This window comes from Lepisma saccharinum, chromosome 9 (genome assembly GCF_977018435.1).
Source record: "Lepisma saccharinum chromosome 9, izLepSacc3.1, whole genome shotgun sequence".
Lineage (NCBI taxonomy): Eukaryota > Metazoa > Arthropoda > Insecta > Zygentoma > Lepismatidae > Lepisma > Lepisma saccharinum.
In genome coordinates this window covers 27,160,510-27,183,554 of record NC_139237.1, presented here as the reverse complement: position 1 = coordinate 27,183,554, position 23,045 = coordinate 27,160,510, and positions in this window count along the sequence as shown.

The following is a 23,045-nucleotide window of genomic DNA, read 5'->3' as shown; positions in this document are numbered from 1 at the left end:
CTGAATACGAGAAAGTTGATGGCACAACGAGTATTTTTTTTCATCGTACAAAAAACCAGATTCTTTATTTTGCCGACGTCGAAAATTTGGACAAATTCTATTATAAAGTTTCCAACGAGCAGGTTAAGAAATATGACGATTTCGAGGTTAAAGGGTCGGGATAGTCTCTATGTGGAAGTCCTCACACGTTAACTGTTTACGTGAACCAATTCTGGCCTGTTCGCGTTTCCAGCTACGTTCCTCTTCCACCGAACATTCAACACAAGAGAGCTGTGTTAAATATACAGAACAGCGATAACAAGTGTTTTCTCTGCTGTGTGTTGGCAGAACTTCACCCGATTCATTGGTCAAATAATCCAGAACGGGTTTATCATTACAAGCAATACGAGTCCGAGTTTGAAAGTGTAATGTCTGGCATTGAATACCCGGTGACATTGTCGGATATAACAAAGTTCGAAAATTGTGCAGGAAAACGCATCGCTATTAATGTATATTCCTTCACGTCAGATAAATATCTCGTGCATCCCGTCAAGATAAGCGATATCGACGATGACGAAGCTTGTGTAATAAATCTCCTTCTCATTTCCAACGAGGATGTCTATCATTACACGCTAATTCGTTCAATGTCTCGATTACTAGGAAGCCAAACAACCAAGCATGAACATTGCATCGAAGTTTGCCCGAGATGCCTAACTATGTTCGACGATCGAAAACAACTCGATTATCAAAATTACACCGGACGTCAAATTGCTATCGATAAACTTGCCGAACATAAAATTTATTGCGGTGACAACAGACCGGCTAGAATGTTGATGCCCGAAACGAACGAAGTCGAAGAATTCAAAATGCACAAGGCATTGTTGGAACATCCCGCAATCATCGTCGCAGATTTCGAGTGTTTCCTGAAACCACTCTCCTACCGCGAACCGGATCCTGAAATTTCCTCCACAACGCCGTACCAGCTTCATCAACCTAATAGTTTCGGCTATGTTGTTGTGCGACGTGATAAAATAAATGAAGCATATATATACCGCGGGCCAAATGTAATCGAACACTTCCTGGAAAATTTGGTGGAGGAGGTTGAGGTAATTGGTAGCGTACTGCTTACATCAAAACCGATGACACCTTTAACTGAAAATGAACTTCAAAATTACAATTCCACTGAGGTGTGTCCGGTATGTGATCAAAGTTTCACTGATGAGAACAAAAAAATATTCCACCACGATCATTTCAGCGGAAACTACATAGGTGGAATTTGCAACACGTGCAATCTTAAAATCCAGAAACCTAAATTCATCCCCATATTCTTTCACAACGGAAGCGGATATGATTTTCACCACCTGGTGAAACATCTTGGCTACGATCCGAAACGTATAGGTGTCTTGGCCGAGAATGAAGAACGCTACATTAGTCTCAGCAAGCAAGTGTCGATTCCGGGAACGAAAAATACAATCGAGATGCGCTTCCTGGATTCGTATAGATTTCTCTCTGCAAGTCTGGATGCTTTAGCGAACAAACTCACCGACGATCAATTTAAAATCACTAGAGCTAGTTTTCCCAACGTAGACATAGAACTCGTTAGACGTAAAGGGGTTTATCCTTACGAATATGTTAGTGATGGTTCTAAATTTAACGACGACGCTCTTCCACTTCCAAGAGAATTTTACAGCAGACTCAGAGAGAAAGGAATCACGGACGAAGAATACCAACACCGGCAACTCATGTGGGAGAAATTAGAATGTAGGGCACTCGGAGACTACCACGACGCATACTTAAAATTAGACGTAACGATACTCGCGGATGTTTTTCAAGCGTTCAGGAAAACGGCAACGAATATTTATAAATTAGATCCAGCGTATTTCTACAGTCTACCGGGATTAGCCTGGTCGGCAATATTATTCCAGACAAAGGTCAAGCTGGAACTGATATCGGACGTTGACATGTTGCTATTTATCGAAAGAGGGATACGAGGTGGAATGGTGCAATGCGTACAGAGACATGCAAAAGCTAATAACGTACACATGAAAGAAGATTACGATTCAAATCGAGCATCGAATTACATCTTCTACGCCGACGTTAATAATCTCTACGGACATGCCATGGTTCAGAAACTTCCTTACGGGGGATTCGAATGGTTAGATCCCACTTCAACAGACATTATTCATTTCGACGATAGCGAGTGTGGTTTCTTCGCAGAGGTAGATCTCCAATTCTCCGACCACCTGCACGACATTTGCCTCCGACTCCCGAAATCAAATGTCCACCCGACTCGGTTCAAGACAAGCTTTTGTTAACATTGGACCCTAAACAGAGATACGTCGTCCACTACAAGAATCTCCGGTTTTTGATTGGGAAGGGTGTTCAGATAGTAAATGTTAGAAGAATACTAAAGTTTAAACATTCCACGTGGTTAAGACCTTACATAGAAACTAACACACAACATAGAACAGCTGCCACTTCCGATTTAGACAAGGACTTATTTAAATTAATGAACAATGCGGTGTACGGAAAGACCATGGAGAATGTTAGAAAGCACGTAGACGTGAAATTAATTTCCGATAAGAATAAATGTCGGAAGTGGATAGCCGATCCTAGATTCAAGTCGAGAAAAATTTACAACGAGAATTTGGCACTTTTCAATCTAGATATAAAATTGATGAAATTCAGAAAACCAATTTACGTTGGCGCAACGGTTCTCGACTTGTCGAAACTTTACATGTTCGAATTTCATTACGACGTGATGAAACCCTTCTTCAATGATAAGATGTCGCTTTTGTACACGGACACCGACAGCTTCATTTACAGCATACAAACACCTAACCTATACGAAGACAAAAAATCCTTCCATGCTTGAGTATTTCGATACTTCTGCGTATCCTCAACCCAACAGATTTGGGATTCCATCTCGTAACAAAAAAGTCCTAGGTAAACTGAAAGATGAATGTAACGGTGATATTATTGTCAAGTTCGCGGGTTTTCGTTCGAAGATGTATGCCATGAGAACAGAAAGTAGCGTCACGAAGAAAGCAAAAGGTGTGGGCAAAAATACGGTGGAGAACAAACTCACCTTCCACGATTACATCGATTGCCTTTACTCACAATCGACGATACTAAGTACAGAACAAAGAATCCAAAGTGTAGACCACGTGATTACAACAAACGAAGTTAGGAAAGTAGCATTAGATCCGCATGACGATAAAAGATGTATTTTGTCTTGTGGAATCCACACGTTGCCTTGGGGACACTATCGTTTGAAAATAAGTAAAAATTGTAGGCAATGCAAATGAAAAAAAATAAACTTAAATAACTATAACTAAAATAAAAAAACTTAAACTGTCTCAAATTATCACATACACAATAAATAACTAGCAAGGACAATGAATCTGTTTGGTTTGCGAAAGAAAACAATGGAGACTGTACACCGCACGGCAGATCATGAATTTCTACCTTCCATGTTATCTAAACTCAACGGCCTGTTGATCAATCAATTTTCGGAACGCTGTTCTTCTTTCTGGAACAGTGACGATTTCGGATTCGCGACGATCGACATGACGAGGAAACCCAACGACGGAAAATACAGAAACAAAGTCAACGACTTTCTAAACGTTGCAACGTTGTGAGAAACGTTTCTCACAGCGTTGCAACGTTTAGAAAGTCGTTGATTTTGTTTCTGTATTTTCCGTCGTTGGGTTTCCTCGTCATGTCGATCGTCGCGAATCCGAAATCGTCACTGTTACAGCAAGAAGAGCAGCGTTCCGAAAATTGATTGATCAACAGGCCGTTGAGTTTAGATAACATGGAAGGTAGAAATTCATGATCTACCGTGAGGTGTACAGTCTCCATTGTTTACTTTCAGAAACCAAAGAGATTCATTGTCCTTGCTATTTCTTTATTGTGTATGTGATAATTTGAGACAGTTAAAGTTTTTTTTATTTTAGTTATAGTTATTTAAGTTTATTTTTTTTCAATTGCATTGCCTACAATTTTTACTAATTTCTAAACGATAGTGTCCCCAAGGCAACGTGTGGATTCCACAAGACAAAATACATCTTTTATCGTCATGCGGATCTAATGCTACTTTCCTAACTTCGTTTGTTGTAATCACGTGGTCTACACTTTGGATTCTTTGTTCTGTACTTAGTATCGTCGATTGTGAGTAAAGGCAATCGATGTAATCGTGGAAGGTGAGTTTGTTCTCCACCGTATTTTTGCCCACACCTTTTGCTTTCTTCGTGACGCTACTTTCTGTTCTCATGGCATACATCTTCGAACGCAAACCCGCGAACTCGACAATAATATCACCGTTACATTCATCTTTCAGTTTACATAGGACTTTTTTGTTACGAGATGGAATCCCAAATCTGTTGGGTTGAGGATACGCAGAAGTATCGAAATACTCAAGCATGGAAGGATTTTTTATGTCTTCGTATAGGTTAGGTGTTTGTATGCTGTAAATGAAGCTGTCGGTGTCCGTGAACAAAAGCGACATCTTATCATTGAAGAAGGGTTTCATCACGTCGTAATGAAATTCGAACATGTAAAGTTTCGACAAGTCGAGAACCGTTGCGCCAACGTAAATTGGTTTTCTGAATTTCATCAATTTTATATCTAGATTGAAAAGTGCCAAATTCTCGTTGTAAATTTTTCTCGACTTGAATCTAGGATCGGCTATCCACTTCCGACATTTATTCTTATCGGAAATTAATTTCACGTTTACGTGCTTTCTAACATTCTCCATGGTCTTTCCGTACACCGCATTGTTCATTAATTTAAATAAGTCCTTGTCTAAATCGGAAGTGGCAGCTGTTCTATGTTGTGTGTTAGTTTCTATGTAAGGTCTTAACCACGTGGAATGTTTAAACTTTAGTATTCTTCTAACATTTACTATCTGAACACCCTTCCCAATCAAAAACCGGAGATTCTTGTAGTGGACGACGTATCTCTGTTTAGGGTCCAATGTTAACAAAAGCTTGTCTTGAACCGAGTCGGGTGGACATTTGATTTCGGGAGTCGGAGGCAAATGTCGTGCAGGTGGTCGGAGAATTGGAGATCTACCTCTGCGAAGAAACCACACTCGCTATCGTCGAAATGAATAATGTCTATCGAAGTGGGATCTAACCATTCGAATCCCCCGTAAGGAAGTTTCTGAACCATGGCATGTCCGTAGAGATTATTAACGTCGGTGTAGAAGATGTAATTCGATGCTCGATTTGAATCGTAATCTTCTTTCATGTGTACGTTATTAGCTTTTGCATGTCTCTGTACGCATTGCACCATTCCACCTCGTATCCCTCTTTCGATGAAAAGTAACATGTCAACGTCCGATATCAGTTCCAGCTTGACCTTTGTCTGGAATAACATTGACGACCACGCTAATCCCGGTAGACTGTAGAAATACGCTGGATCTAATTTATAAATATTCGTTGCCGTTTTCCTGAACGCTTGAAAAACATCCGCGAGTATCGTTACGTCTAATTTTAAGTATGCGTCGTGGTAGTCTCCGAGTGTCCTACATTCTAATTTCTCCCACATGAGTTGCGCGTGTTGGTATTCTTCGTCCGTAATTCCTTTCTCTCTGAGTCTGCTGTAAAATTCTCTTGGAAGTGGGAGAGCGTCGTCATTAAATTTAGAATTATCACTAACGTATTCGTAAGGATAAATCCCTTTACGTCTAACGAGTTCTATTACTACGTTGGGAAAACTAGCTTTCGTAGTTTTGAATTGTTCGTCTAAAAGTTTGCTGGCAAGAGCGTCCAGGCTGGCAGAGAGAAATCTGTATGAATCCAGAAACCTCATCTCGATGGTATTTTTAGTCTCAGGAATCATAACTTTCTTACTTATAGAGATGTATCGTTCTTCGTTTTGAGGAAGAATATCTATTTTTGAGTGTCGTATCCGAGTTTCCTAATTAAGGGATGAAAGTCGTAATTAGAGCCATTGTGAAAGAATATGGGGACAAATTTTGGTTTTTGGATTTTGATGTTGCATGCATTACAGATTCCGCTTATGAAGCGACCGTCCGTATGCGAATGGTGAAACACTTTACGATTGTCGTCTGTGAAGTGGTTATCACACACAGGACACTTGACAGTATCATAGTAATTTTGAAGTTCGATAGCAGATAACGGAAGCATCGGTTTCGATGTCTGCAGCATGCATCCAATTTTCACAACCTCCTCGATCATCTTTTCGAAGAAGCGTTCGATTGCATCGGGTCCTCGGTATACGTACGGTTCATCTATTTTATCCTGTCGCACGACAACGTAACCGAAACTGTTTGGTTCGTGAAGCTGGTAAAGTGTGGTGGAAGAAACTTCGGGATCCGGATCGCAGTATGAGAGTGATTTGAGGAACGCCTCGAAATCAGCAGCGATGATGGCCGGATGTTCCAACAACGCCTTGTGCATTTTGAATTCTTCCACTTCGTTCTTTTCAGGCATCAACATTCGAACCGGTCTGTTGTTGCCGCAATATATTTTATATTCGGCAAGTTTATCGATAGCAATCTGACGTCCAGTGCATTTTCGATAATTGACTTGTTTTTGATCGTCGAACGTGGTTAGTCATCTGGGGCAAACTTCGATGTTGTTTGCATGCTTGGTTGATTGATTTCTGACCAAGCGTGATAGTGAACGAATAAGACAGTAATGGTGAACACTGTCGTCTGAAATGAGAAGAAGATTAATCACACGAGCATCATCATCGTCTACATCGCTTATCCTGACGGGATGCACGACATGTTTATCCAATGTATAGGAATACACGTTGATGATTAAGCGTTTTCCTTCTGCATCTCGTGCTCGTGTTTCGAATTTTGATTTATCAGAAATTGTCACCGGGTATTCGATGCCAGCCATTGCATTTTCCAGTTCAGGTTCATGCTGCTTGTAATGATAAACTTGTTCTGGATTATTTGACCAATGAATCGGGTGAAGTTCCGCCAAAACACACCAAAGAAAACACTTGTTATCGCTGTTCTGTATATTTAACACAGCCCTCTTGTGTTGAATGTTCGGTGGAAGAGGAATGTAGCTGGAAGCGCGAAGAGGCGAGAATTGGTTCACTTAAACAGTTAACGTATGAGGACTTCCACACAGAGAAATCCCGACCCTTTAGCCTCGAAATCGTCATGTTTCTTAACCAGCTCATTGGTAACTTTATAATAGAAATTGTCTAAATTTTCGACGTCAGCAAAATAAAGAGTCTGGTTTTTGTACGATGATAAAAAATACTCGTTGTGCCATCAACTTTCTCGTATTCAGAAAACAGAACAATGCATACTTTTATAGAGTTGTTTTCAAGTTTATCTTTTAAAATATTTAGTACAGATGTTTTCGTTTCATCCAAGAAACTAAGGATGTCACGGCCTGGTTCTGACTTAATTGAAAAATCATGGAGTTCGTCGTTGAATGCAGATCTAATTGGTTTGCGTTCATTAGATAATTTAATTTGCTTGGAAGTGGAAGCTTCCGTTTCTGAATTATCGATGTTCCTTTTCAATGCTTGTCCGGTTGATGGTTTGCAAATTTTGAGGTGTTTACTTAAATGTGCAATGCTGATCATCTTTCCGCATCGAGCAGAAGGCTTAGAAGGTAACGAACGATTAATTCTCGAACCTGTTTCGCTACATCTTGCCCTGTGTACCGATAAATTGTTCCTTGAGATTAGCTTCCCACAAGTAACACATTCAGTTTTATTGTTTTTAAGATTGAAAATGGGCAAATTGCTCGAAATAAAAGCGAAACAGAACACTGCGAAGTTGATGATGAACAGCATGTACGGTCAGATGTACGAACTGAAAGACATTCCCGAAGAAATTCGCGCTCACGTGAACCAACCTTATATTCGAAGGCCGTACGGGAAAACACGTTGGGGGCTTGTTCGTTTCGAAGAACACCCCGCTTGCGCGTCCCCATCGTCACTTTTATGTCCCGAACCATCCTACTGAATTCGCGCGACGTGGTCGAAAATTTCCGCTCGAACCCACGACCGCGCATGATGTACATGGACACGGATTCGCTTTTCATACTGCCGGATAAACATGCTCAGGATAGCTTGATCGATCACCTGCACGAGCGGTTGGTTCCCGAACTGCGGGTGAAGGTCAAATTCGTACTGAACAATCGAACCAAAATCATGGTCGTCTGCGAGTTCCACGATGCCTTGCCCGAGGATACCGTGTGCAGCGTCATCCTGGTCGCCGAGAAGTCTTTCGCGTACAACGTGAAGAACGAGAGGGTCACGGAGCAGTTTTAAAAATATCGCCTTCGTCGAGCAAGAATGGCTTTTCTACAACCCCCATTACAAAATGTTTAATCTAAAAAAACGCCCAAAGCACTCCAATAGGTTTGCAGAGTTTTTTAGGATCAAAAAACTAACTTGAGAAATCGAATTTCTTGAAAAAAAAATTGAGTGGGGGGGCGGTTGCTTGTACTCTCCCGCTCTCCTATTGTTCACTGAACATGACCTTCACACAGCACAGTCGATTTCAAATACCGCTACAATACCAATTTTTGCATCATGAGGAGAAAAACATCGTAGCAAGGGGCCCAAAAACATCGTAGGAGAGAGGTCCCGTTAGGTCGTAGCAGGGGGGCCACACATTGTAGAAGATCACACATGAGTTTTAAAAAACACATCGTGGCAGATTACGCTGAGAGCAAGGTCGTAGTAGATTACACTGAGGGACCTTACAGTAAGAGGAGACGACAGACTTATAGGTAAGTCATTTCAAAAGTAGGTCAAAGGGCGAGGTTAGCATAAGAGCAAAATTTGCAGGAGGTAAAAAATAGCTTAAAAAGTGATGCCAGAGCTTCTTCTGTCCATTTTTCTCTCATTGTAGGTTAGTTTAGTCCGTAAAACGTCGTAAAATAAAAAGTAGGTCAAAGGGCGTATCCAGAACGTACGGTTCCACCTAGTCTCTAAGTAGGTCAAAGCACGTAGAGGCTCTCTTGTAGTTTAGCACGAAAAAAATGAATAGGGTAAGTTATATCACCTAAGATCGTGATATACCTACAAGTGTGAGGTGGGAAAAAAGGAAAATTTTACTAAAACATCGCTAAACGCTAAAACATCGACAAAAAATTGTCAAAATATGTCAAAAACTGATATTCAATTGATAAAGAAAGGATACAAATGCATACCTACCAAGTGTGAGTGGGAAAAAAGGGAAATTTTACTAAAACATCGCTAAACGCTAAAACATCGACAAAAAATTGTCAAAATATGTCAAAAACTGATATTCAATTGATAGAAAAAAGAGGCTACAAATGCATACCTACAAAGTGTTACTTAGAAACAACTAATATACACTACTAATGTCTGAAGTGAAAAATTTCAAGAAAGAATCCAAGATATTGTCGACTGTTGCCGAAGGTAGCAAACTCGAGCGAACTCTAACAATATTTTGTGTAGAGCGTCGTCTTCCTGGAGGAGGTTCAGGTAAGTACATTTTGCCTGACTTCGCAACATACACTGTTGGAGAACTAAACCCAGAGATTTGTTCTGTTCCCTCAGCACCATCTTCATCAACTGCATCTTCATCCTCACTTGAAGGCGCAACCTCAGTATATTCAATTGAACCATCTTCTACCTCACTAATATTTTCGTCTGAAAGTGCATCATTATCATCCCATAAATGCTCGATAGCCTTATCCAACTCTTTCGGAGAAAGAACGTCACATTTTCTTCCGCTCATGATGGAAGGAAACACACGTCTATGATAAGTGCACTTCTGAAACCGAATGATTATTTGCGGTACAAAACCGCTCTGAAAACTTTATCAACTGCCTCCGGACCAATATTGTAGCTTACAAATAACACAGGCAGCTAAACAACAATACCAAACACTAAATGCAAATGATGCGGACAAGAATTGTAAAGAAATTGGCAGGTATCACCTTGGACCAAGGGTGAAAGTTAGTGCCACTTTCTATATATGAACTTTAAAAATTAATTTGGAGATAAAATTTTCTCTTGAATTTTAACAAATATGAAAATACACATCTGAATTGACAATAAACAGGATTTTTAATTCAATTGCTCAAGGCAGTTTCGATTACCAACACGAGAACTTCAGAAGTGGTACTTTATGCCACACCTTGGTCCTGCTAGGGTTAACTCAATGCAATCCTGATATTGATTGTGGATGGAAGAGGTGTAGGAGTTGGGGCTCAGTTGTGTAATATTTGAGGGTGAATTGAAAACAGTTGCCTGCACATCGGCGACACTAGCGCCTTCAGAGAGAAATTACAGCCAATTTGAAAGGGAAGCGTTAGCTTTAGTGACGTGCATAAATAAATTTCATAAGTATCATTATGGAAAGCATTTCATAGTCTATAGTGATTCTTTACCTGTAAAATATATTTTTGGCAAGGCATAAGCAATTCCATCGTTAACATGTTCACGTTTACAGGGATGGGCCTTGTTATTATCACAATCCTCATACACAATTCTTTACACAGAACTTGTAGATGTAGCAGAAATTTTATGTAGATTGCCAATAGAGGAATACACAGGGGATGCTGAGGAATCTTTAAATTATATTGACACCTTTGAAATTGAACCTCTATTGTTATATAACATAATGAAGAAGACGAAAAAAGATGACATTTTACAAAAAGTTGTACAATGGGTTGATGTTGGGTGGTCTAATTTACTTCCAAAAGAGTTTCAAAATACTGTGATGTTACATTATTATAGAAGGAAGAATGAAATATGCACGAACAAAGGATGCCTTATGTGGGGAAGACGTATATTAATTCCGAAAGAATGTAGGGAAACAGTTTTGAAGCTGTTACATGTAGAACATGTAGGTACACATAAAATGGAGATGATAGCTAGAGAATTCTACTGGTGGCCTTTAATAGACGAGGATCTTTACAGGTTGGGAAATCAATGTGTAGAATGTAATAGTTTTCAAAGAAGTACATCCCATAACAAATATGTCGGATGGAGACAAACAGAGATTCCTTTTGAAATAATATATGTTGATTTTTTTAATACGGAGGAAGGACGTTTTTACTATTCATTGATAGTTGCTCCAGATGGACAGAAATGTGGCAGGTGCGATCGACAAATGGAGAAGAAAGTATAAAATGTTTAAACAAAAATTTCCAGATATTTGGTTATCCATCTGTTATTGTGTCAGATAATGGACCGCCTTTCAGGAGTAATCAATTTGAGAAATTTTGTGAAAAGCATGGAATATGATTGGAACATTCACCGCCTTGGAATCCGGAAAGTAATGGTTTAGCGGAAAGGTGGGTGCAGACTGTTAAAGGCTTATTAAGAAAGAAATATTTTCAAAGTAGAAATGAGGGACGTAGAAATGATTTGGAAAAAATATATAGATAGTATTTTATACGTTGAAGTGGCAACGATTAGGAATGTCTCCAGCAGAAAGAGTTATGAGTTTTCAGCCGAGAAGTATATTCAACTTACCAAATTTCCAAGTAGATGAAAAGATAGATAATAATAAATATGAGGCAGAATGTTGGATGCCTAGATCAGGATAGATAGTGTGGATAAAGAAATTTCCATCCTTAGTGCCTAAATTTATAAAAGCTCAGGTGATTAAGAGAGTAGGAGCAAGGCTTTTAGAAGTGAAACTTAGAAATGGATTCACAAAAAGAGTGCACAGACATCAAGTGGGAAAGCTTGAGAACAAGTATAAAGGTCAGAGAGATTGAGAAGAAAGAAGAGCAGTTGGATGATTTTTGGACGTTTCTAAGGCAGCACCAGCACCAGGACATGGGGAACCAGAGGCAGTTGTAATTACGCATACGAGGAACATAGAGAACATAGAATTTCGAAGATCTTCTAGATACAAGAAAGAACCAGATAGACTAAAACTTACCTTTCGTAACAAGACCTATGAATAATTTTTATTGTTAAAGGGGGAGAATTGATAGAAGTTAAGAAGAAGATAAAGGATTTAAGAAGATATACTGTGAACAAGTCTATTTGGAGTAGATTGTCTTTTGTCTTTGTTGAATGTCTTTCATGTAGTTTTTATAACATAAAGTTATAAGTTAAATAAATGTTGTTTTTTCTATTAATGTTTTGCCTAATTGAAGATCATTACAGAGGGATGAGGACATACACATTTCAGTTGTGGTGTAGTTAAGTATAAAGTGGAACGTTTTAGCTGTTTTCTGGAGTTTTTAGGATAGCTGAGGAATGCTTGTAGGATTAAACGTGATGACTAAAGCTCGGAAGTTACGGACCAAAAAAACAAAATAAAGTTGACCTATAAAATGACCTGAAGATGGTAAAAGAATATTATATAATAATTTTCCCTGTATAACTGAAAGCTTGATTTTTCATAAATTACAAGAGAGTAAAAGTAATCCTATAGCGCTACAGCCCAATTTTGGGCCCTACTTTACCTACCGACTGCTGGCCTACCTCCCACGCAGGTTACCAGGGGAACGTGGAGATCTGCAGCCAGATTAAGGGGAAAGATGGTCGGCCCGAGCAACCCCCAGCCGTTGTAAGACGTCGCGATCGGATTACGCTCATTCACTCGGAGCTTCCTACTTTCCTCACGATTACAAGAGAGTACCTAGTCTAATAAGTCGATACAGCCAGTTGTTTGGTGGTTCAAACCACTGAAGCAAAGGGGGAAGGGAGCAACTAAGTGATAATGTAGTTTTCTTTGTTTACATCAACTTTACATAAAATGTACCTCAACGTTTTCCTACATAAATCATTCATCTTCTTTTCGGTGGAGGTATATAGTGGTTCGGATCATACTTTAAACTGTCGGTTCAGTCCGGGGTAGCCTTTTTGTGCATAAAGTGAACTCAAAACACCAAATCAAACAAAATGATCTCCTTTCAGAGTGGACCTTTTACGATATTGAAGTCGGCCAACATCCGAGAATACAGTTCTGCTTCGCGTAAACCAGAGAATAATTTCATTTAATATTGTGACTAATTTTACATTAAAACCACAGATTAAATATAATAATGTCAGCAAAATAACCTCAAAGTATGCTTCACACAAAGTATTTTAATCCACTGCTAAACATTTCAGTTATGAATAATATTATGCCTATCCCTTGCCCGGATTTTCAATTTATGGTGAATTTGCTAAAAGTACCATGTCAAGAAATTTATATATGTAACCTTTTCTAGTAAATGCATTTAAAATGCACGAAAAAACAGTGGAGGAGAGAAATAAACATCAAAAATAAATAAGAATTCAACAAAAACACTTAAAAATACTAACAAATAATCTAAAAGCCAACAAATGACGAAAAATGAAAAATATAAAGTGTTTTCAGGCTCTAACTGAAGAGAAACTGGCATGATATCAGATTTAGCATTGTTTTTAAAAGTCTTAAAAAAAGAATTTGATTTTTCATCAACTTCCGGACCTTAATTACTAATTATGACCATTGAATAAGTTGGAGGGAAGGAGGCGGCTAACTTAAATGTCTCTTGCTGAGCGATCGTGAGGGATACCTTGCAAAGTGCATCCTAACGAACTTCAAACTATGAAATACATATTTTCATGGTTGAAAACTGCTAGTCATATTCGAAATATGAACCTGATTTTTCTGTATTATAAATTGGAGATATGGGACGCATTATTCTGTCAACTTTGGGAAGATTTTCCTTGAGTGAGATGGTACAGGTTTTAAGAAAATATGAGCATGACATTGTATTTCAGTGCATTAATAGTTTTATATCTGAAAAATAAAGAAAACCAGTCGTGGTAGATATTCGGTCTTCTGTCTCTCGAAGGGAATAACATGAACACAATTTATTATTTTTATAATAATTATTATTTAATATTTATGCTAAAGGTTCGGGTTCGATCCCCGGCCGGTTCAAATCCGGGAACTTTTCTAACGTTGGAAGCGGCCCCGGCGCCCACCCAGCGTCGAATAACGTGGGTACCTGGGGGAAACCCTGGGGGGTAAAAGCGGTCAGGGGCGTGATGCTGATCACATCACCAGCACTCACGACCGGATCAAGAAAGTGTGGGGCGTTACACCCAACACCGCCTATACGCCTTCATGGCGTGGTGCTAAGCACAGGGGAGCACTTTACTTCTTTTTATACTGTCACTTTTTAAAAAAAAATATCGCGCAACTCCTCTTGTACAACTCCTGGCGACGCTCATACTTCCCAAATAATACAGAACATGTAAAAACTCTTGAGTAAAGCATTCAAGATATCTTTTATATTCACAGTAACTAACAAAGCTGTATGTGCAAATGTATTGCGTGATGTACTATGGCGGTAATTTATTTTACTACCTTAGCAGGATTAAGCAATTTGTACAATAAGCTGTAACTACTGAAAAATTCATCTTCCGGATTTCTACACCCTAACCACTTTTTTAGACGTCTGCTGCTGATTAGAGTTGAGCCTCCTCCGAAATAAAATTCTGGCTACAAGCCTGTGTATGTGGGTACCATGTCTTCATATCAATATTTGTCCCCCGTGAACAACGATGTATCGGAAATACACAATTATGTAATTATGTAATCGACTACATACGAAAGGCAGCTGGACGTGAAAGTAAAATCCGCAAATAATAAAGGCCTTGAACAACAATACACCAGTGGTGCAAGCTGGAAGGTAGTTATTAAATAGTAGACAGAAATAGCCATGTGTTCAAAAGCAGGTAGAAAGGATAGACAATTACAGAAGGAATTATCTCCCTGTCAGCTTTAACTAAGGCAGTATATATTCCACGTGTACCTGTTGAAATTAGCAGAAATATGTCGTGTTACATTTTATATTTCACTTGATTACGGGATTAAATATAGCTATTAATATAAAAGTTGAAACAATGATGTAGTAGGAAACGTGGCCTAAATATAGCAGTCAGTATGGCAGAAATTGAAATGTGCTATAGCCCTGCTGAAAAGGTGTGATATTATTTAATCCAAATGCAGATAGAGGTGACGTAGTTTTCAATGTTTGTCGAATTGAAAATATTTTATAACGCTATTGCTGATTTCTACGATCACAGAAATTAAAAAATGTTCTTTCTTTAATCTTGAAAAATATCCACTAATTTCGTAGTATGAACCGATATAACTATACAAGAATGAGGCTTCCATTTAGGGTATACACATATTTCAATTTCAGTTAATGACCATAATCCAAATCAAAGTGTCGTCAGTATCTAAATATGAACTAACTTTTGCAGTATTTACAAAGAAGATTTGAAAAGCCTTTATTGCACAATCTGGTGCCGATTGAGGGAAATATTTTCGTTGGAATGATTATTTCCGTTTTCTCTTAAATTTCTTTCAAAAATGATTAATGACACAAACCACGAATTTTAATTAAGTAAAAGAAAGATAGTTAAATTAGCACTGCCTTTTGTTCAATTCCAAAGTAAATAATTTAGTGTCGTAATTAATCTATCAGATTGAAATCCAGAGATGGCAATATTTAAGTGATTAGTGTAAAAAGACCTGAATTTGGAGATATTTATTCCAGTGAATACATGAATTGAATTAAAATAGTATAAGTTAATCATACATTATTATTTTATTACATAGTTTACAAAATTGAAGCGTGGAATAAAAAGAGTTCCAACCTCCATAGGGGAGTGGTTAGAAGAGCGCGCTATCACACCAGTGGTCCCGGTTTCGAATCCCGGCCTGGGCAAGGGTGTTCATTGTGAGCGTCTCTTTGTCAATTTCATCGTATCATCCACTTACCGTAACCATCGAAATTAGCCAAAAGTGGCAGAAAAGCGAAGTAAAATAAAAAGCATATCATTCAATGCATCAATAAGCTGAGTGATAATTCCAAGCTGTTTGAATTTTATCAATCTTCTGGTGAATAGAATGTAGCGAGTTTCCATTAAATCCCCTCAGACATTGATGCCCACAGGGGGGGATTATGGCGTAGATTTTTTTGGGGGATTTTGTCTCTTCAAATAATATAAAATTCAACATTTATATGGTTTTCGAAAACATATGTAAAAATTTTACACCTTAAGTAAACCATATTTCATATTTAATCCATTAGATGAAGAGAAGAAAGTTTTTAAGGGTATTATCGAAGAGGGTTGGGTGATATGCAACTCTTACATATTAGGCCTTAATTGACATGTGGTTTTTGGGGGGGATTCTGTATTAAACTTTGGGGGCAGTATCCAACTCCAGGTCTTAGATTATGGCTGGTATTTTAGTTAGAGGGGAATTGAGCATTACATTCAGGGGGTATACAATTCTTGTGTATTACTATTTTCTTAGACTGTTGCGGAAATTCTGGCGTGGAGACTGAGAATTATTTTTTTGGAGGAGGCAATATCCACTCTTCAATATCAACAGTTAAACCTAAAATTGTATGAAAATGTTGATTTTAGGATTGAGTATTAAATTTAAGGGGGAGATAGGAAGCTCTTGGTAATGTGTTAAATCTTAGATTTTCAAGGTATATCTGTAGTGGAAAAAGAGTTCGAACATTAAATTTTGTAGACTGTGTGATATGGTATCCACACGTTTCTGACCCCGAACGTGTCAAAAGAGAAGCGGGAAAATACGAAATATCTCGGGTTCCTACCTAAAAAAGTATTGATACGCCATTCAATTAATATTCTTGAAAGCCTGCAAAGAAATGGAAGTAAAATTTTCTTTCTCGATTCGCTCGCAATAATGTATAACGAGGATGCGTGTTTCACGCTTTGCTGAGATGAATCTGAAGTTTTATACTATGGCTGCATTACAAGACATAAGCGATATTCTCGATGTTCATTAATAACGTCCTTCTTAAAATATAATGCTTAGTGTTGGTATGCTATTAAATTTTAAGCAGGTGCATCATTTGAAACAAAAATATATCGAACCCGCATTTCTAACTTCTTGTCACAGGAAAATTTTATTTAACAAGTTGCACTGAAGATAAAATCTTTGTTACTAAAATAAATATATCAGTTCTTTGAAATAGAACCGTATTATATTATCGCCATGTGCTTAAGTGTTTCTAGCTAGGATTCTGTAATGTCTCTTGAAACAATAATGAATCGGTCATAAGGCTTGAGCATGTTATTTGGTTTTGGTTTGCCAAGGTTGAATTTTCTATCTTTATCTAAAGTTGTGTAACAATTTTTTTTTTTTAAATACTCAAATTGTGAGTTTTATAAACCAACTCACAGACACTATATATATGCATATTTACATAGTTTCGTTTAACGAATCAATGTGTTAGTTTTACGTTTCTTGAAAATTGAACAATTAAAAGGTATGGACAATTTAACGTGGTATTTCATTCAAATAGACATAATTTATTACGTATCCCTCCAAAATATTTTGGGGGGATATGATGAACGATTTTAGGGACGGTCTTGAGGGAGGGGAAGGAACACCTGTTTAGGGAGAAGAATCAAGTATAGTGTTCAGTAAAGCTAAGAAAAATTTACTTTCGGTAGATATGCTGTTGTAAATAAATACTTTCTGCGGATATTGCGCAAATGATATGCTTTGGGAGGGATGCACCATTGGCCTTGGGGGAGATAGGCACCCCTACCCTAAGATTCTTGCATAGCCAAATGGTTAATACTTTTTCATTTAGTGTTGGAATAGCATTGAACTCCGGTAAAGAATCCCAGATGACATCCGCAATTCAGCTCGATGCGCTGACCACGTGACAGATTTGGCTCTCATAGAAATAGCAAGTTCGAGTCACGGGGGGAGGGGAGTTAATCTCTAGTGGGAACTTTCCAAGAATGTCAATGTATAATCGGCTCTGGGACTCGCCCAGCAAATTATTAACGAGTAACGGATAAAGGCGGCCAGAGCGTAGTTCTAATCTCATCACCTGCTCCATGACGGACACCCAGAATATATTGAGATTTACTTCCAGATATGTACCTTCATTGCAGGGTGTAATGCACACCTTTATCTTTTACCGTTTCGATAAAAAGTCAATTGGATGATTGGAGTTAAAATTTCTTGTGTGTGTCAGCACTTAGGCAATTTGTGCAGTCATTTAATGCGTGGACAAGCTCCTTCAAAAAGCGAAACACTGGAGTGGCTGGCAAAATAATATTGCATCAATATGGTAAAGAGTTGAGGCTGTGCAAGTTGGTATTCAGTACCAATAAGCATATAACATGGATCAATTATTCGGGTAAGAAATGCTGCAGATGATTATGTGTTGCGAGGAAACACCGGCAAAATCCTGCAGGTAAACAGGCCCCAAAATCCGTGATTACGTGGATTTTACGGTCACGTTAGCGGTTGGGCTTTAATTGTAGAAAAGAGTTGTTTTTGGAACCATTTCTACATTCAAAAATATTCTTTAACCAGCAGAATAAATATCTAATTTATCCTGAGAATAATTCAGATGTCTTTAACTATTGTACGAATTAAGATTCTTGCTTTAGGGGGGAGGGGGCGGGGGAATGCCTACTAAATTATTTCATTTCTGGAGGTAGTTTTTTGAGGGGTGGTGGTGGAGGTGGGTATGCACATTTGTATGTTGCCAGTTAGTAAACTAAACTATTGGCTTGGGTTCTAAGTACCTTGGAACATTGATTTTAACATAGGCAATTAAATCTGATGATAACATTTACACATAATATAGAAACAATTAGTCTATTTACTTTCTATGAAAACCCAAAGTCATACATGAAAAGAGCTATCGAATAGAAAGAAATCGACAAATTCAAACTTAATGTCCATCTAACCTACGTACTTAATACAAGTAAATAATCAACGCTATGTCATGAAAAGGTAAGTGGAAAATAACATGCTGTTGCTCGGTAAGGTTGATCAATTTCAGAATGGTGTCTATCTTTAGTCCGCTTGGCTGCATACTTTTCGACAGGGCTATTAATGGACACGAAAGTTTTTCAATGTTGTTTCTTAAATGGTTAATGCTTTCATTCCTATTTACTTGGAGGGGGATAAAACCATTCCTGACAGGGATAAAAATAATTTTATTTTGCCGGGGATATCTTTGTGGGGGAATCCCCCGCATCCCCTTTTTAATTCGCACACTGTATTGAACATTCTCTCGATTCCGTGTATATGTTCCTTCATGGAAGCCAATGATTTTAAAATTCAAACATTTTTGTTCAAATTAAAAAATGTTTCAATGGAAAATGAAGAATGGTGAAAACTCAAGATCCAGAATCGCCCCACAAAACCGTACCTTCTCTTCATCTGGCCCTGTACTGACACCATGGGCGCCAAAAGGACGACACAGACAGGAAGATTTAGCCGCGGGTGGCTAGGACTTTCTGGGTTAATTATTTTATGGTTCAGACAAGACATCCCCATGCGTTTCAAATTCCAAGAACAGAATTCTATTGCTTGTCCATTTTTCAGCGCTGGAATGAATGACATAACAGTTCTTCTCACATGCACTCAACCCTCCTGCTAATGACCTGCCCTGCAAAGGAGGGAAAGGCCACTTTCTGAAAATTCGGAGAAACATCGAAGTGGTCGGTTCATCTGTTCATTTGGTGGGCAATTGATGTTACAAGTAGGGTTTGTGGTCCGAGCGAGAAGATAGAATCACGAAAGGTTTGTGATGTCGTTTTCCTACATGGCGAGTCAAATGTAGAATCAGAAGCTGCCAGATTGTCTTCCTGTGGAAACAATGGATCAGGATCGACTGATCGACCAAATGACCAACATTTTGACGTTCTAAAAGATAGTCTGATTACCACACAAGATCCTGGGTTAGACTCCTATCGTTTTTGTTCTTATGTATAATTAAGAATATACCACGTTTCAATTAAGGAATAAAACTAGGTATGTATCATTTTTTTTCCGAACCTTGGACCTCTGGTTTCGTAGCGCGGAATTCTTAGGAAGAAATACTGTAAAGGTAAGGTGAAAAGAAGCAAAATTGTACGATGTATAAAAAGCCATGATTAGATCTTCTAAACCTTACAATTATCGAGTTCGTGTTTTAAGTCTACTTCATGCACAGTAAGGCAAATCGGGACTTGACGTACAGTTTAAAGTGAGATCCGAACCACTATGTGCTTCCACCGGTTATCGAACTTGGGACCCCTTGATTGCAAGACGGCGATGCTACCTGTGCGTCATCGAGGAGGCCCAGAAAATCTTACAAGTAGTCAGTAAAATTAATATTGAGGGAGAAGGCCTGCGAAGAGTTATTTCATTCGGTTTCGCGTGATCATCACATCAAGTCCCATCTAGTTTCGACAGCAGAATTTGCTTCAATATCTCTTTAATTATAAATAAAGCAAAGAAACCTGCCCAGACCCGCGACTCATTTGCACTATACTCCCGCGTGGAGGGGAGGGGAAGAGTGGACAATGATCAATTATGGCCCGAGCAGAACGAGTAGTGTAAATGTATTGTTTCTAAGTAATCCTTGTAGGTATGCCTAGTATTTAACCTCAGTTAGGACATATTTTGATGATTTTTTATGGATTTTATTGCGTTCGACGATGCTCTAGCTTTATTTTTTGCTCAATCTCATTTTGGAGCCTCATCTTTGTAGGTATGCCATGATTTTACGTGATATAACTTAACCTATTCACTTTTTTACGGCCTTTTAAGTGTTAAAATAACCTACAAAGTGTAAAATGGTTGTTTCTATGTTATCCTTGTAGGTGGGCTCTCAGCGCAAACGGCTACGATGTATTTTTTGTTGATTTTATAGCATTTGAGGATGTCCTAGCCCTATTTTTTGCTCAATCTTATTTTGGGGCCTTATTTTTGTAGGTGGGGCCCTCATCGTAAACGTCTACGATGTATTTGGGGGCGTTATTTTTGTAGGTGGAGGTCCTCAGCGTAAACGGCTACGATGTAATTTTTTTATGATGTGTGAGCCCCTTTTTACGATGTATGTCGTGGCCTTTTTACAATGGCTTCAATGTCCCACTACTTTTGGGGGGCACAGCGGGGGGCTTGCAGTTATAGAACTCGTCGAGCAATAGCAGATAAAGCAAGAATCGTTTTCCTACAGACCATAGTTTATGAATTACAAAACATCTTAGAAATTACATATTGAAATTTTAATCTCAAATAACTCGGAACCAGCAAGCACTAATCGTCATCTGTCTAATAGGTTGTAGAGTACTTCTAATTTTTTATCAAATGCTATTAAAATTTTCTAATTAGGGTCAAAACTAAGCCAGCAAATCAAGTTTCTTAAAAAATAAAAAAAAATGTATATATTTCCGAAACTTGTGGGGATGGAATTAATTTTGTTTGCTATTCGAGAAGTTTTCGTCAAACTCTATCCAAGAAACCTATAATTATCATCCCAGGTCAATTAGGAGCCAAGAAAATTAATGTCTTAGAAAACGTCTTAAGATATTTGTCTGAAGAAAATTTTCTTGACAGACCGGAAGTCGACTTTCTTAAAGATTAAGATATTTGTCTTAAGATATTTTATAAGACGTTGAGTATCTCTACTCCTATGGGAGCTAAAACCATGTAACTTTGGTCTATGTATAAACTAGTGCTTTTCCAACATGTTCACCCACCTTAGAACCTTCACAGATTAAGAAAGTAAATTTTCCCCTGTGCACATGTATAAATTTAAAACTCCAACCCACCAACATTCCCATTATCATACTGATTTTTTACTTTCCCAAAGCTTTTTTCAGCACTCCATTCACACACCTCCACTGTAGACCTCATGGTAAGTGAATTGGGCAATAAAATTTGGTCAGTTATTTCATTTGCACCTAGCTGTTTTTTTGCTTATTTTTCTTTTTTTTTAGAGATATTCGATATTTCAAATCACACACAAAAAAATAACAGAGCCATCTATGTGCAAATGTTGGAACTCGATGAATGCTTGAGGGGGACAAGTCATTTTTTTCAGTACGTCAACTTTTTTAACTCTTTTTTGCCAGTGAATGTGTTAGGTGACTTGCAACGACGAAGGCCTTCTAACAATACGAACTTAGCTTATGCCGGCGTAATTCGCTCAAATGTCTTCAAATTTGCATATTTATCATACCGCCGTAACTTGTTCTATTAGTGAAAATTAATTGAGTAACATCAGCAAAATATGTGCTAATAGGGGCAAGCATACAGTGATATGAGAATATACGAATTGTCGGTATGTTCAATTCAGATAGATGGATCGAATTGAAACTGGGATATTTTGCATTTTTTTATATGATAGCTAAAAAAACAGGTGTTGATTGGCTAATAATTGAACGTGGTGTTTTCTGATTGGTTTAAGTAAGCAAGATTTCTATTAGCTCTGTAAATCTATATAAGTCAAAGCACAGTGCTGATTTCTCACCTTTGCTGGATCGGCAGAGGAACCCAAATCGCGGGGTATAGAACCTGGACGGGCTTCACCAAAGTATAGGAAACTAGAAGCATATAATTTGGCGGAAAAGCACAAGTAAGGTCATAGAGTTTTTATAGGGAATAGTATTATCAGGTTGAATTTTAAGTTGGTGATATCCCATTAAATTTTATATAAAAATTTTAAATTTTAAATAAATAACATATCTGAAATTTCTATCGTTTGTTTGCTCATATTTTAAAGCATATAAAAAATGGAATCACCTACCTGTTTTACTCGTAAGAATGATAAGATCGAATGTGTCACTTGTGGGAAACTAATTTCAAAAAATTATTTATCGATACATAAGACAAGGTGTAACGAAGCAAATCGTTTGTTATCTTCTAAAGCCTGTGCTCAATGTGGAAAAGAAATTAGCATTCGAAATCTAAGTAGACATTTGAAAATTTGCAAACTATCGACCGGAGAAGGAACATTGAAAGAAAAATAATTATTCTGAAGCTGAAGCTTCTGTTCCAAAACAAATTAAATTAAATAATAAATATAAACCAGTTAGGTCTGCATTTAATGGTCGGCGTCAGGATTTATCATTAACGTCGGAAGCAGGCCGTGTCATTCCTAGTTTCTTGCGTGAAGCGAAACCTTTTGTACTGAATATTTGAAAAGTAATCTTGAAAATAATTCCATAAAAGTATACTTTGATTTATGTTCCGAATATGAGAAAGTCGATGGCACAACAAAAGTTTTTTATCATCGTACCAAAGAAATCCAGGCTCTTTATTTGGCAGATGTTGAAAATATGGACGAGTTTTA